This window comes from Mauremys reevesii, linkage group 26 (assembly GCF_016161935.1).
Source record: "Mauremys reevesii isolate NIE-2019 linkage group 26, ASM1616193v1, whole genome shotgun sequence".
NCBI lineage: Eukaryota > Metazoa > Chordata > Testudines > Geoemydidae > Mauremys > Mauremys reevesii.
In genome coordinates this window covers 14,904,510-14,921,246 of record NC_052648.1, presented here as the reverse complement: position 1 = coordinate 14,921,246, position 16,737 = coordinate 14,904,510, and the positions used below count along the sequence as shown (strand labels likewise).

The window sequence follows — 16,737 nt, the reverse complement described above, 5'->3', positions numbered from 1 at the left end:
CCACGGGATCCCGACCGGGCATGAACGGGTGCAGTGCCACGGGATCCCGACCGGGCATGAGCGGGTGCAGTGCCACGGGATCCCAACCTGGTCTAAGTGGGTGCAGTGCCACGGGATCCAGATCTGGCGTGAGCAGGTGTAATGCCATGGACTCCTGATTCACACCAAAGGCCATTTCATTCTATATCGCCCCATCCCCTCATCCCACATTACAGCCACATTGGGGCGCCGAGTCCCAGACCATTGTTCCTCACATGGGTCTGTTTGTAGTGTCAGCGGGATCAAATCATCTCTTATCACTCTAGTGAGCAGGGGAGTGAATTCACCTTGAGTGGGAATGAATCCTGCAGGAAGCCCAGCCAAGGGGCTGGGAGCACTGGTCTCTGAACAGTGACCCAGTGTGAGAAATAATTTTCCTAATAATTTCATGAAGGTTTGCCACAACTCAGTTTCCACACAAGCAGTTTCTTACTAGCCCAAAGGCCACTTGGTGTAGGGCACAACCAAACCAGGAATACAAGTCTACGAGTTGGCCTGTACTCTATATCCAAGCCACAATACAGTGATAAGCATTGGCTGAATACGCGCAAGCAGATCCGGTCTGGAGACCCCTTCCCGTCCTACGTGGCTCCAAGCTCTGACAAAGAACCCCTAGGACGCCTGGCTTTTCTCTGCACCCTAATGAACAGCTGATGTCACTGCTGGTGTTGGCCCTGAGCTAACACCAGCTGAAGCAGTTTAGGGCTGTGCTCTGCTCCCTTGAAGGTTTTTTCCTTTCTCTCACCTTGCCATATTCCCCCAGCTATTAAATGAAGCATTTCTAACCAATTATTTTCTCCACTGGTGCCTAGTTAACCATGTTTTCATTATTTGTATTGCTCAGCCCAACCCCTAAATAAGGTCATGCTCCTATTTCAAAGAGTCACTAACAATCCTCTCATTCGGTCAGTCTTTGGGGCCAGTTACTCATGCTCCTATCCAAACTCAGTTAAAAACCACAGTCATTCAGGCTAGTCTGGGCCTCTAGGCCGCACCCCTCCACAGGCGGGAGGCTTGCTCTGTTCAGAGCAGCACCCAGAGTGTTGGATGCTCACCTGAACTGTTAGCTCAGTGCAATGACGGGCCCGTGACTGGTGAAATGTGTCCAGAGAGCAGTGTGACACTGTGAAGGAAAACGTCCTGCCTTTGAGAAACTCTCCTGGCTTCTCCTGACCATCCCAGGAACTGTAAGTGGAATAATTAACCATGTTTGGATTATTCAACAGAACTGAGGAAAGGTCACATTTTTCAGCTGAATTCTAGAAGCCAAAGTGAAAATAATCATGGAAATAAATTCTCCGTCTTTGGGATGGGGAGGGTACTGAATGCGCCACGAGCCCATCCCTGGGCTCAGTTCTAATCCAAGGCTTTGCGGGGCATTGGCTTTCTTGGGATTGAGTTCCCTAGTTGGGGTTTGTCACAGAAGTGTTAGCTGCTGCTTAGGGGTTTGGGAGGATCTGACATTCTAGCCCTTGGCATGAGCGTGGCTGGGTTTGTTGTATCAGAGGCTCCATAAAGCCAGCCCCTTGCTGCTGCTGGACTCAGCAGGGCTGCCTCAGTGGCATGGGATGGGGAGTATGAAGCCCCACAGGCCATTTGACAAATCGGGGCATAAATTCAAGACTCTAGGGACAGGGAGAACAAAGTGTGTCAGGAGATGTCAGAAGAATGGGGCATGGAGCCTCGCCTTTCCAGGGCAGTGGGTCAAAGCTGGTTCCAGTCGGTACAGAGTCCAGACCTTTACTGGAGCTGATTAAATACAGCAGCATTGAGCCCCCTTTTTTGTAGCAGTCACATGGCCAGGTTTCTGTCTGCAGAGATGTTTGGGCTTTGCTTTGTCCCAAAACCAACACGTAGGAAAGGAAGTGTTTGTTTAGACCCAAGAGATGTGAAAGGTGGGCACTACCCCAGCTGAGGAAGTCGGATCTACACTTCAAACTGCAGGAGTGTTTCCATTCAGGAGCAAGGCCTGGGTTTGGGCAGGTCCAGTTTCGTAAAGAAACCGTAAAAACTGAACACCCCCATTGGGAGATGTTTAGGGGACTTCCCTTCAGGATTGCCTGTGGCAGTGAAGTGTGAAAGCCCCATGTCCCATATCTTCAAGGATCTGAAACAAGTAGCAATAACTGTTGATGATCTGCAGAGTTGGGGCAAAAATGCCTAACCCCACAGGGAGAGGCTGCATTGTGTTCTGTAGAGCGAAAAAGAAAAGAATTTTAACTTGAACCGGAACAAATGCCAGATGGGGCTAAGTGAAGGCAGTTATGCAGGAATCATACCCAGTGACAAAGTTCAGTCGGTCCAAGGAAGATGGAGACACTTGTACAACTAGAAGGACCTCAAACCAAGGATGCCTTAGAGATCCCTGGGCTTGGCACGTACATCAGAACGGTCATACCAGAACAGATCTCAGCAAATTCCCCCCTGACTTGTCACAGTTAGGTGCTGCATGCAGAATGCTGCTTGAGGCGTGTACTGCACAAAGCCACTTAATTTAAGCACTTCCACATTTCACAATCTACATCTCGTGCTTTGCATCAAAAACCAGCGTCCTGGCTCGCGTTATGGCAGAAGGCCCCTGTTCTGAGTGGTTTATGATGAATCTGCCACATAGCTCCAATTCCCACTCCTGGGGCGGTGGGGTCTATGTATTACAGCACAGAGTGCACGGTGCGTGGCCAGTGTGCTCCCTGCAGGACCCACCAACTCAGAGCTGAAGCAATGTGATTGCTTGAACGAGGTTCAAGTAGCCTGGCACAGCTTTACTCAAGATACAGCACAGGAATAGTTAGGCCGTGCACTATAAACACAGTTAAAGAAAGAGCCCATTCAGGGAGAGGAACTCCCAGCAGCTGGCTTGGAAACGTCTGTCTGCCCGCCCCTCTTTTCTTGTTCTAGTTTTCCATTCTGTTCTTAGAGAGTCTGTCTGTCTGTCTCTCGCTGATTCTCAGCGGCCCACAGGACTGAATGCAAATGTCTCTTGACATACAACCACTGCCTGCTTGGAGAGTGTAACTAAAGGGGGAACCCTCACCAGGTGCAGCACTGCATGGTGGGACAGATAGTGTCCACAAGCCAGACCCGAGTACTCAGGATGAGAGCTGTTGCTGGCTATGCAGAGACCTGTACGGACTATATGCAGCCCATGGGCCAGCTATAGAGGTTGCCCAGTGAGGTGAGGATATACAATCGCTGTTACTGAGTGTAGCTCTTCCTACTGGATCAGTGCCAAATGGAACATGTCTCCCAGCCATAACCAGGTGTGCCAGCCCACGGCACTCACTTGTCCACCTGGGTAATTAGCATCCACTGGAGGAGTGGTCAGATGGCTGACAAGAACCCATGGCCATGGAGTCCTTGGGTGTGTGTTACTCAGCATTTGTGAGTCTTGCCCTAGTGCCAAAGGCATATGACTGCAGTGGAGCCTCAGCCAATGCAGAGGTACTTCAAACACCACATTGTGGTCCTGTACAGCATAAGAATGGCCATACTGGGTCATACCAATGGTCCATCTTGCTCGGTATCCTGCCTTCTGACGGTGGCTGGTGCCAGGTGCTTTAGAGGGTATGAACAGAGCAGGGCAATTTATCAAGTCATCCATCCCCTGTCATCCAGTCCCAGCTTCTGCTAGTCAAAGGCTAGGGAAACACAGAGTATGGGATTGTGTCCCTAACCAGCTTGGCTAATAGTCACTGATGGACCTGTCCTCCAGGAATTTATCTCATTCTTTTGTGAACCTAGTTATATTTTTGGCCTTCACAACATCCCCTTGCAATGAGTTCCACAGGTTGACTGTGCGTTGGGTGAAGCAGCTCAGAGGGGGCACTGGCAGATTCCTGCATGTCGAACAAACAGCCTCATGGGGAGCGATTTCTCACTAGCTCATTGCCAGCAAAGAGAATGTACAGATAACAGGAAGAACCAACAGGCCAAAGCACAAGCTGCCCCGAGGCCCAGCTGGGAAGGCTCCACCTCTGGAGGGCTGAGCCCCACTGCTTATGGCAAGGGCCTGGTCCTGCTCTGAGTGCTGGAGTGAGAAGGTTCCTGGCTGACATGGAGCCAAGATTTAGCACTCCAGAGAGGTGGGTTTTGTAGCTCACTGTCGGACACTGGAGTTCTTGCTCAGGCCAAATTCCCATTGAAGCCTGTGCCTGGGTAAGGACTGCAGCATCAAGCCCATTCTCCTTAGGAAGACGACGAGTTGCCAGGTGCATATTATCTGGGAATTGGCTGTTTTCGTGGGCTCAGGGTACCCATGGCTCAAGGAGGGGCTGCTAATCCAGATGCTCACTGGGGCTCCCTGCAGTGGTGAGGTGGGGCAGGTCCTGGAGCAGGTCAAGATCTGCATTGCCCCTCCGCCCTCATTGACCTCCAGCCTCTGTGGCTTATGTGTCCTACAGAGCCCACACTTGGTCCCAGCAGGCTGCTGGGAACACCTGGCCTGGAGATAAGATGGGAACTGCTGAGAGCCAGTGTGTGTGCCAGTAGGGGCAGACGGGCAGGGCCCGGAGGGAGCCAGGCCTGGCTGTGAGGTGGGAGGAGAAGCTGAGGGAGGCAATAATCAGTTTGGTGATGGATCAGTTTGCGTCCTGCGTGCCGATTCCTGCTTTTCCTGCCCTCTGCACAGGCCAGGGGAGCTCCAGCCAGCCTGCTCAGCCTGGTCCAGTGGTGAAATAGCCACGCACTGTCTGTGGGGAAAAACATCAAAACACTTTTTCCTTGGAATCAGCAGATAGTCCAGCTGCTCAGGACTCCACTGTTGTGGTTGCCACGTAGCTCAGGGACCAGCCAGGCCATGAGAGCTCAGGTTCCTTCTTGTCTCTGCAGCTACTAAGAACATGGGGCGTAGTCCACAGGAACATGAACCAGATGCTAGTGTTTAATGTGAGGGAAATGGGGGCGTGTCCATTGAACATCAATGACTAACCAACACTACTGAGAGACAAATTCTTTGTTAACAATTCACTGCAGGTGAGACCTCACATAACATACTTCCCAAGTGGCAGTCCAGGAACACCAGGTTGGGCATTCCTGATGGTTCTGCTAAAAAAAAAACAAGCAAAGGAAAGAAGGCAAACCCATTCGGGTCTCCTTTAATTTTAAAAAGGGACCAAGACAACTTTTTAAAGAAACCCTTGGCAAATTACCTCTGTGCCTCAGTTTACACATTTTTAAAATGGGTTTTGGAATTACACTGGGGGGCTGCGAGTTGGAATCCATGTTTTTGTGATCCTTGGACTGAAGAAATCCCATTGACCATTTTGATTGATGGCCCCACCTTCTGCTTCCCTTCTGACTGGCCACAGTTGTGGTGAGTCGCTGTGGGAAGCACATCTGGCTTGACTGGAAGAGGCACAGTGTGGCAGAGCATTTGAACAAAGCTTTTGATACGGTCTCCCACAGTATTCTTGCCAACAAGTTAAGGGAATATGGATTGGATGAATGGACTATAAGGTGGATAGAAAGCTGGCTAGATTGTTGGGCTCAGTGGGAAGTGATCAACGGCTCGATGTCTAGTTGGCAGCCGGTTTCAAGCGGAGTGCCCTAGGGGTCAGTCCTGGGGTCGGTTTTGTTCAACATATTCATTAATGAACTGGATGTTGGGATGGATTGCACCCAAGTTCACGGATGACACTAAGCTGGGGGGAGAGGTAGATATGCTGAAGGGTAGGAACAGGGTCAAGTGACCTAGACAAATCGGAGGATTGGGCCAAAAGAAATCTGATGAGGTTCAACAAGGACAAGTGCAGAATCCTGCACTTAGGACGGAAGAATCCCAGGCACTGCTACAGGCTGAGGACCAACTGGCTAAGCAGCAGTTCTGCAGAAAAGGACCTGGGAATTACAGTGGATTAGAAGCTGGATATGAGTCAGCAGTGTGCCCTTGTTGCCAAGAAGGCTAACGGCATATTGGGCTGCATTAGTAGGAGCATTGCCAGCAGATTGAGGGAAGTGATTATTCCCCTCTATTCGGCACTGGTGAGGCCACATCTGGAGTACTGTGTCCAGTTTTGGGTCTCCCACTACAGAAGGGATGTGGACAAATTGGAGAGAGTCCAGCGGAGGGCAATGAAAATGATCAGGTGAGTCGGGGACATGACTTACGAGGAGAGGCTGAAGGAACTGGGCTTGTTTAGTCTGCAAAAGAGAAGAGTGAGGGGGGATTTGATAGCAGCCGAAAGGGGGTTCCAAAGAGGATGGAACTCAGCTGTTCTCAGTGGTGGCAGATGACAGAACAAGGAGCAGTGGTCTCAGGTTGCAGGTCGGGGAGGTCTAGGTTGGATATTCAGGAAAACTATTTCACTAGGAGGATGGTGAAGCACTGGAATGGGTTCCCTAGGGAGGTGGTGGAATCTTCATCCTTTGAGATTTTTAGGGCCCGGCTTGACAAAGCCCTGGCTGGGATGATTTAGTTGGTGTTGGTCCTGCGTTAAGCAGGGGATTAAACTAGATGACCTCCTGAGGTCTCTTCCAAGCCTAATCTTCTATGATTCTATGAACTGTCTCCTTCCCATATCCTGGGTCAAGCTGGGTGAATGAGGTGCTGGATATGGGAAGTGTTAGTCCACCTCTCCTGAGTCTGCTACCCAGCCTGGGGCATCATGTCATTGGGCAGTGGCTGCCTTGCACAGATGGCTACTTTACCACCAGGTTCTGGAGGAGGGTGTGAGAAAAAATGGGAATCCCTGACCCAGAGGATGTATAAGAGAGATGGGTATCCACTGATGAATTCTGCATGCAGGCGGGGGGTGCAGCCTCTTAGCTATTAACTTCAATAAGCTCCCCAAGCTACAGAGTGAAGGCAGAGACTCAAGCCAAGGGACGCTGCAGGCTGTCTGGCCCATGCCCTGCAGCCTGTGTGGCAGGGGCAGAGCCAGAGGGTGCAGCGGCTCCCTAGGACCTGCAAGAGGCTGTAAGGGGTCAAGACAAAAGAATGATGAATGCCCTTCATGACAGCTTCTGTAGCCCATCTGCCCCTGCTCCTGGGCAGGCCATGTGGTCACAGGGACTGGAGAAGGGACAGGGCTCCCTTGGCCACGCTGGGCTGTGCCCACCAGGCGGTACAAGGCAGTGAATGTGCGCTGTGCTTTCAGGCTGCTCCCTTTGATGCGTGCCTGGCACTGCAGTTGTTAAGCAGACAGTGCTGTTTGGTCTGGCCCGGATGCAACCCTTCTCTGGGGGCCTGGCTGGAATGTGGCTGGAATCCATTTGAAGCAGGAGGCAGCAGTTAGTTCAGACAGCCCTGGGCTGTGCTCCATCTCGGAGAGATCTGGAGACGTTAACCCTCGCATGCCCTCTCCGGAGACAGCCCATGTGCACCGCCAGCGCTGGCCACGGAAGATGGCCATGGGACTCCTGATACTATTGACTCACACAGAGTGAACCCTCCTTGGGGAAGCACACCCATACCCACCCTGGGAACAGCCACCAGATAAAGACCTGTGCCCTCTAGGCGGGTCCTTGCATGTCTGGGCAGCACAGCACAGCCCCTCTGCTGCTTCTGACTCCACTGCACACAGCTCTGCCCTCTGAAGGGGACTGTCAGTGGCTGGCCCAGAGGCTTGTACACAGCTGCCACCCCATGGCTTCTCTCCTTCACCTCTGCCTCCTGCACACCCACTCACAGCCTGTCCCTGGGTCTGGGCACAGGTCCAGAGGCAGAGCACGCCCCATGGTACATGCCTGGGCAGGGTGACCCTGACGGACCACCCGCCGTACCGGAGGGTGTGACTGACCAGGGAGGAAGGCAGGGCTGGACCCTCAGCTCTGTGCCATCAGGAAAGGGCCAGGTGCAGGCCGGGAAAGCAGTGCTGGGACTTGCCCCCAAGACTGATGCCAGAGGCCATCCATGCTGCACCCATGCTGAGGCTCGGCCGTCATTCCCTCTGCACTTGGCTGTGAGCATCAGCCCAGTCCTGCTGCATACGACATGGCTGCTCTCAGGGGTGCTCTGCATCCAGGGACCCATGTTCCTGCAGGACAGTCCCTTGATATGGACTTCATGAATCCGGCTGAGCCCCCTTGTCCATGGCAATGTCTGTGTCTGGCGGGCCTCCCCCCTGGGCACCAGGGAACCTGCAAGGAGAGGGAGACCCTCGCTCCTGAATGAGCAGCTGCTCGCATGGTCCTAGAGCAGTCCCAGGGCTGCTCCCCATAAATCCCCCAGGGATCGTGCTTGTGGGGATGCTGCTGCCCTGACAACACTTCCCAACCCAACTCCACCTCTGCCTGCTGTTCTGGTAGGCCCAGAAGACGAGCCTCTCTCGCAGCACTGGTAACCCTGCCATTTGTCTCTGTCCTCCTTGGGCCCCCAAAACAAGGAGACTTCGAAAGGCCCAAGAAAAATTTTACAGAAAAAACTCCTCTCCTCACTCAGTTGGGAGAGATGCTTCTCCCTCTGCCATCCAGGACCTGCCACTCCAGGGACATTATCAGTCTTATCCCTAGAGTGAATGGGGCCCTGGAGGTCCAAGAAGGCAAATCCAGGATTCACTTTCAGGTAGAGCTGGACAAACTTTTCAGACAAATAATGAACGGTTCATGTAGACCTACCTGAGCTAGATTTAATCTAGCTGGCCCGGTTCCTGGAGCAGTGAGGCTGCAGCAGTGCACACTTCATGCTCTACCACATTGCTGCTCGTCCCAGCTGAGCTAGCCCAGGTATGTTTACACCAGCTGTAATCAAACCCTGTGATTACAATGCTGACGTGCCCCATGACAAAACTGGAATGGTTCTTTGTTCTGACCGATCCTGTATCTTCCTCTGAACAAATGCCGCTTTTACTCCGGAGGACATTCGGCGCCAAAAAATTAAAAATGCTGCACATAATATTTTAAAATTCTGCAAATTTTATTTGTCAAATAAATGTGGAGGCTCCAGCCTGGCATTGGGGAGCACAGGCCACTGGCTGCACAGAGGTGGGAGATCACTGTGCAGCCCCACCCCCGGGACATGGACTCAGTGGTGAGGCTGCACCCAACCCTGACGTGGTGCAAGGACCCAACCTGCCCCAGAAACACCCCAGGGCCCTGCCCCTCCGGGCCAGGTGCACCAGGCATGGGCAGGCAGGCTCAGCAAGGCAGGATCCAAGTGTGGAGGGCTCAGTGCGGGGGGATCCAGATGTGAGTTGAGAGGGTTCTGTGTGGGGCAATCTGGGTGCGGGCGGCTCAGTGGGGGACCCAGGTGTGTGTGGGGATCTGGATGCACAGGGGTTTGTTGGGGGTTCTGGATACAACAGTAATGGGACTCTGCAGGGAGTCCAGGTGCAGCTAGTCGGGGCTCACTGGGGGGGGTCCAAGTGCAGGAGGAATGGGGCTCATCGGGGGGGGTTCTAAGTGCGGAGGGGTGAGTCTCAGCAGGAGGGTCTGGGTATGAGGGGTCTGGATGCACGGGGGTTGGACGGATGGGGGAGCAGCTCCTTGTACAGGGATCCTGCCCCTCATGCAGGAAGCTCTGGGCTTTAATTAAACCCTTCTGTTTGCAGAAAGATCCCAGCTAGCTGAGAGCAGCCAGTTTGATCAGCCACAGCCTGTGCACCTGGTCGGGAGCTGTATGTCCTCTGGTCTTTGCTTCAGTTCCTGAAAGGAGACTTATGCTGAACCTGTGCCACTCTGGGAATAGCCACTGCTTGTGGAAATCCCTTTGGCAGCTTGGAGATCAAGCCAAGGTCTTTTAGAGGCTATTGCAGAACCAAACTACTGCCTGTTACAGGAATGCGCTGGTTCTTTCTCGGTACAAACAGATCATAGCTAAGGTGCCAGCTGGTGGGTTCAAGAATAGGTAGCATAGTTTGTGGGGATTGAAGGACCAAAAGTACTTCATTGGTTAAGACCTTGAACCAACACTACAATGGGGAAATTGCAGGAAAGATGGGTATCAACCAATTTCTGTGCCAAAATTTTTTGAAAAAACAGTTTCAAAATTGTTGAAATGTCTAGTGAAATGGGTTTTTTATTTGAAACAACTTTTCATGTAGAAATTTAAAGTTATTTGTTGTCATTTTTTAAAAAAAGGTGAAAATCAAAATGAAATGTTTTCAAATTATTGATTGACCTGAGCTGATTTATTTTTGATTATTGCTTTGTGAATTTTTTTGAGATTTTGATTTTTTTGTTCTGATTTAGGACTGGAAACATTTTTGAAGTCTCAAAAGTTTTCCTTGGATGGGAAAAACATTTCCCACCCAGCTCTAGAAAGTTTCACACTCTCAGGGCTTGTTTTCACTGCAGTGTTAGCTTGAATTCTATACACTGAGGCTGTGTTTACACTACGGACCTTACATCAGTACAGCTGTGCCGGTTCAAGGTCTTGTGTGTGGCTTCTCTCCTGCCGGCATCATTAAACCACCCCAATGAGCGGTGGTAGCTCTATAGGCAGGAGAGGGTCTTTCATCAACAGAGTGCTGTCCACACCAGTGCTTTTGTCGGTGACATTTATGTCTGTTGGGGGGTGTTTTTTTTACACGTCTGACCGACAAAAATTTTACCAACAAATGTGCTAGTGTAGACAAAGCCATAGTTAACTCCTCTCAAGTTAGCCTCAGCTGCCTCACAGGAGGGGAGAGTCACACTGCAGAACACCACCGAGTGGTTGGTTTAGCAGCATAAAGTAGCTGCATCAGCAGCACTCCAGCTTCAGTCTATTCTCCCCATCCCCGACAGACGAGCTAGTTCCCGTTTAAAACCCCACCTAACTCTCGCGAGAGGTTTTAGTGTGCGCTCAGGAGTCGGGCTGGGGCAGCACTCAGGTTACACTTTCACGTCAGTGAAGACAGGAGTTTTCTTGTCCTCCCTGGGATTTGCTGTCCCTGACTGCAGCTTACAAGGTGTTTCCATCTCCAGAACCATCTTTCCCCAGGCACTGTTGGTGTCCCAGCAGTGTGGCCAGGAAGCGGCTCCATGTCCCAGGAGGAGAAGGAGAGGTCTCTGTATGTTCAGGACAGGGGCAAAGCTCCAGGTTTGTGGGGGAACCCTACTTCCAGCTCCTCATCCACCATGGGATCGGTCTCCTCACGTCTGTCTAATCTTAACAGGCCTTCTGCCCCTCCCCTGCTGGGTCCGTGTCAGCTGAGTGACAGTCCTGGCTATGTGCTCTCCAGGGCTCTGCCCAGCCCAGCCGCCATGTTCCTGCCATGTCTCACCTCTCCGGGTCACAGCAAATCAATTACCAAGGTTTTAAGTGATTTCTTACCAATTAGTCAATTGGATTATTTCCAGAAATCCATGTTTTCTTTCCAGCCATGCGCCTCTGCCAGAATCCCACTGAGAGGCCAGAGCTGAGCAGGGACACAGAGTCCGTGTCTGGAGCTGGAGCTTTCCAATCGACAGCAGCATGTCTGGGGCAGCTGGGAGGGACATGCAGGCACTATTCAGTAAGCAGGGATGGTGACTTCTCACAGCCATGAGGGTCACTGATTTCCCGGGGGCTTTCGGGGAAGAAACACAGAGAACACAGGACAAGAGGCAACGGGTTCAAACTATATTTTAGCAGATTTAGATTAAATCTCAGGAAAAACTTCCTAACTGTAAGAACAGCAGGACAATGGAACAAACTGCCTAGGGAGTGTTGGGAAGCTCCTTCACTGGAGGTTTTCACAAGGAGGCTGAAGCTGTCTGTCTTGGATGGGTTAGACACAACAAATCCTGCATCTTGGTAGGGAGTTTGACTAGATGACCCTTGCAGTCCCTTCTAACCCTGTGATTCTATGGTTCTATTAGTCTAAGGAAGTTACAGAACTTCGGGGGCTGGTTTAAAGCTTGCAGAGGCTGAGGCAGAAGGTAGTGCGAGAGGAGAGGAGAGGCAGTACAGTCTAGAGTACTGACTGTTCCCAGCTCTGACCCCGACTTACTGGGTGGCCTTGGGCAAGTCCCATCTCCTCTCTGTGCCTCCATTTCCTTTTCTGACCTTTATTAAGTCTCTGGTGGCAGGGACTGGCTCTCACGCAGTGTGTGCACAGTGCCATGTACAATGGAGCCCTGGGGTTTGCTGCAGCCTCTAGGTGCTACCACAGTACTACTAATAAATGACATCAGTTCTCCTGTGCTGCCAGTCTAATTTGCATGTGGCTTTACAATGCTTTCATGTTGCAAAGGAAATCAATTCTGGTTAAAACAATGTCCCCTGCAGGTTTGCCATTTTCTCTTGTACATTTGTGACTTTTGCTTTAGGGCTGGTTTAAAACCTTTCGTCAAAACTGTTTGCACACGTTCTATAATGAACCAGGTCCAGGGACTCCCATGATGCACTGTGGTGGCTCAGCAACTGGGGAGATCGAGTTGCATTATGGGAGATGTAGTCAAGCCAGGGCCCTCATTTATGGGCCTGGGAAACCAGCGTGGATTGGTAGGAAAGGATCATTCTGCAGGCCTTGAACTTCAGGATGGGGAGGATGACCTTTTTTGAGATCTGTGCATAGAGAACCAACATGCAGTGGAGAAACAGGTCACCATTGTCTTCTGGAAGCTGAGAACCCCAGACTGTTACTTCTCTCAAGCCAACCAATTCAACGTGGGGGATCAGCTGTGGGGGCCATTCTCAGACAGGTCTGCTATGCTAGTGATTCTCAACCAGGGGTACACGTACTCCTGGGGAACGCAGAGGTCTTCCTAGGGGGTACATCAACTCATCTAGATATTTACAACAGACGACATAAAAAGCACTAGCGAAGTCAGTACAAACTAACATTTCATCCAGACAGTGACTTGTTTATATGGCTTGATATACTAGACACTGAAATGTAAGTACAATATTTATATTCCAATGTATTTTATAATTATATGGTATAAATGAGAAAGTCAGCACTTTGTCAGTATTACTGTGCAGTGACACTTTTGTATTTTTATGTCTGCTTTTGTAAACAAGTAGTTTTAAAGTGAAGTGAAATTTTAGGGTACACAAGACTCCTGAAGGGGGCACAGTGGTCTGGAAAGGTTGAGAGCCGCTGGGATATGCCACTGATAAGGTGCTGTCTAGCCAGGTCCTACAGCTGGGTAAGGCTCAGGAGGTCATGGCTGAATTTATAAGCTCAGTTCCATTGAGCTGAATGGAGGAAGGACTGTTTGTCCCCCAGGAGCAATGTGGACATTAATGATGTGGAGGTTGATCTGGTTATTCTGGAGTCCCCTCCCAGCTTGTCCTCTGATGCCCTGGTTACTGAAGCCATGTACAGGCCTCTTGGACAAAAGGAAGGAACATTTAACTGTCACAGAATGGTGGTGGAAAGTGCATTTGGCTGTTTGAAAGGCAGATGGTGCTATTTATTGAATAGGTTGGAAGCAGCAGAAAAAAATCCCAGCCTTTATAACTGCATGTCGTGTTCTGCACAGTATTAGTGAGAGCAATGAACAAAATCTTAACAATGTGTAGGAGGCTGAGGTTCAGAGACTTGCTTGGCAGCCTGGCACTAACACCTTGGGGAATATTGTCAAGGATGCCTATTGTTCATATTTTGAGTCTCAGGCCTGAAGATGTGCAGCTGTTACCCCGTGGAATGGGTGTCAGGACAGACACATTTTGAGTACTGGGGTGTTGCGTATAGGTGGTAGAAGTGGAATGTTCCCTGAGTACTTTTGTAAAACCCCATGAATTAGTTCAGCTTTATTTAAAGGATTTTTGAGTTAAAGGCAATAATGACTCATAGTGCATGGATTGTAAATGTTTTTTATTATAAAGGGACAATTCCAGAACCAAAGTTTTAATTAAACCAATGGCAAAATAACAATGTTTTTGTATTTAAAAATACATTTTAACCAAACAATCTACTAACTAGCCAACTATAAATAAACCTTTAATTAAAGCAACAGTTTAAACAAAACAGAAATTGCAACAGTACAACCCATGCAACTGAGCAAGGTTGGAATGCGTGGGTGGGTGCTTAAAGTAACCTTAAAGGCAGCATGTATTCACGTTCCCTCTGTTCCATCCAGTTAGGGACAGGTGGTCACCCTACTTGTGCGGCTTCTGGAGTGCGATCACAATTGTACCACCAGAATAATGATACACTGGGATCCAGGGGCAAATGAGTAAAATCTGGCTCTGATCAGCTTTTAAAGGGGGAAGGGAATGTCCTTGGACCTTGACACCAGAGCAGGGAAAGGCACACAGGTAAACAGATCCCCGCAAATCACTGTGGGATAGCTGTTGTAAGCATGCAAAAAGTGGAGAGCAGCAATTGCGTCCACATGAACAACAGGCTAAATCTGGTCCATTTTGCAAGAGGACTCCAGTGCTTGGTGTAAATGTGGAATTAGTACACAATGGTGGATTCTGTCATGTGCATGCAAGCATTTTCAAACCAGATTAACTTGATTTGATCTGGTTTAAAACCCCCGTTTAGATAAGCCCTTATTTTGTGGCAGGCAGAACACATAGTCAGTTGAGGCTTGTAGGGAAAACACAAGAACAGCAGACAAGAAGAGTGATTTAATTCTGTCAGCCTGGCGGCAAACATATCAGGGGAAAAGGAAGTGCCAGAGACCCCAGCTCCATTAATAAATGAAAAAGAGAATGAAATTTCACAGGACTCCAAAAATGACTTAAATTGTCAAAGCCTTTTTAAAATCTGTTTTAAAAAAGCAAACTACAGAAAAGAAGTTTGAATGATTAGTAAGGATGGGGGCCCTGTAAAAGCACTATTAATACAGAGCAATTGAAAGGGGACTTGAGCAGGGGGTTGGACTAGATGACCTCCTGAGGTCCCTTCCAACCCTGAGATGCTATGATTCTATGACTTAGAAAATAAGAACCTACTGTCCTACTGAGCCCCACTCTAGAGGAGTGAGGGCATTAGCTAGCAGATGCACTTTCTCACTGATGTTTATTTCTAAAAATAACCCTAGCCAGGTGGGAGGGGCCTGAAAGGCTGGAGAAAAGGAACTGTAACAACTTCAAAGGAATGAAGAGGTGTGATCCTGGCAGCTACTCTCCTGGACATCTGATTTCTTGACATAGTCAGCAATATTCAGAGGACTTGTTAAGGCCGAAGTACAGGGATGAAAGTTGGGTACCTGGATCAGTGGCCTGATCTTCCAAAGTGCCCTCACTGAATGTCTCGCTTGCTGGGGTTTGAACGGCTCGTTTTCTAAGCTGCGTGGGTCAGATTTTTTTCAGCTGATCACGGTGACAAACAAACCGAGGCAGACTGGCCTTTGATCCATGACAGTCTTTATCTCAAGCGGCAGCATTCATTCCCCCAATAAATAAACTGCAGCGTGCAGACTCCACCGGGCTCCCAAAGACTGAGCCAGCGGATTGGTCATATGCTGCAATGAAGGCATTTCTCTGCTTGTCCTTTATAGAAAGAAAATATTGGGTCTGATTCTCAGCTACTCTGCTCCTGCCTGTGGGGCAGAGACAGTGTGGCGGGGGTGGAGAGAGGATGGCCTTCTGGGGCAGTGCATGGGCCTGCCCAATCCCTCTCTGCTGCCAGAAGCCCTGTACAGCTGAGAAGCAGGCCCATTGTCCTCCTTTCTCTCTCTAGGGGCTGGCCCATAATCATTGTTAACAAGGAAAACTGTGACTGAATCTGCCTGTAGGCCAAGAGAATGGTGCAGCCCATTTCAGCACAGGGCAAAGAACTCAGCCTGGACCACAGACCATCCAGCCAGTGCCTGAGCTCTGGGGACGGGGCAGCCTTCCGCTCTCCCGTGTGCGGGGGGCGCTAGCCCTGGGCGGGCCTCTCGCCACTCATAGGCCCCAGAGATTGACGTGACTCTTACAAATAAATAAATCCCAGATTGTTTTCCTGGCCAGAAGTGAGGCTGGGCTGAGGAAACGGAAATGCCAATGTCCTCCTCAGTGTTGTGACCCAACAGATAAAGTTACTTCTTCTGGCATTGGGGGCGGGCATTAAAACTTCACCAGGAATGTTCTGTGCCCCTTGAAAAGTATGAGCTGTCTGTCTGTTTCCACCATGTCCTGAGACTGGCTACTCTGCAGGGCTCACAGCAAAAGCAGTGAGAGCAGTGAAAGATGCTGCTGTGAGCTGTGCCACTAGGCAGTGTGCTGCTTTGTGCTGCCGTCTGTGAGCCAGTGGCAGTGCCGTAACGAGGGCAAGGCGAGTGAGGCACTTGCCTCGGGTGTGGAAGGTGAGGGGCACAGAAAATTTCTCCTTCAGCAGCAATTCGGCGGCAAGTCCTTCCCTCTGAGAGGGACTGAGGGACCTTCCGCCTAATTGCAGCCGGTCGTCAGCAAGGGAGAGGGGCGGCACATCCTGCTCTTTGGCAGAAATTCGGCGGCGGGTCCCTCAGTTCCTCTCGGAGGGAAGGACCTGCCGCTGAAGAACGGCGGCAATTCGGCGGCAGGTCCTTCCCTCCGAGAGGAACCCGCCGCCAAAGAGCCAGACGTGCCGCCTCGTCCCTTGCCTCGGGCACAAAAATCCCTAGTTACGGCTCTGGCCAGTGGAATCGAATGTGGGAACTCAGACTAGATAAAGAGGCCGCCCTCTGAGAAGTGCACTGCTGCTCCTTCCGCCAGTGCAGATGCAGGTGCAGATGCAGGAGGGGACTTGCTGAGTGAGTCCTTCAGGACTGTCTGCATTTCCACCTTTTTCGGGAATGAGACGGAGCAGGAACATGTCACCTGGAGAAGATGGTCAGAAATCCTGCTGGGTTCTCCTCGGCTTGAGCTAACCCATGATTCCAAGGGGCTGCCAGCTGAATAGGCAGCCATTGACCCTCCATTGTACCTGGTCTGGGAGG

At 50.6% G+C, this 16,737-nt stretch overlaps 1 long non-coding RNA gene across 1 annotated transcript in view; it reads left to right on the top strand.

Moving 5' to 3' along the window:
• Positions 1-1,077: 1,077 nt before the first annotated feature.
• The window catches only part of LOC120391504, a 38,980-nt gene continuing 23,320 nt past the window's right edge, over positions 1,078-16,737 (top strand). Inside the window, exon 1 of the long non-coding RNA XR_005591363.1 lies at positions 1,078-1,226. This is a non-coding gene — a long non-coding RNA (uncharacterized LOC120391504). The remainder of the gene's footprint in view (positions 1,227-16,737) is intronic.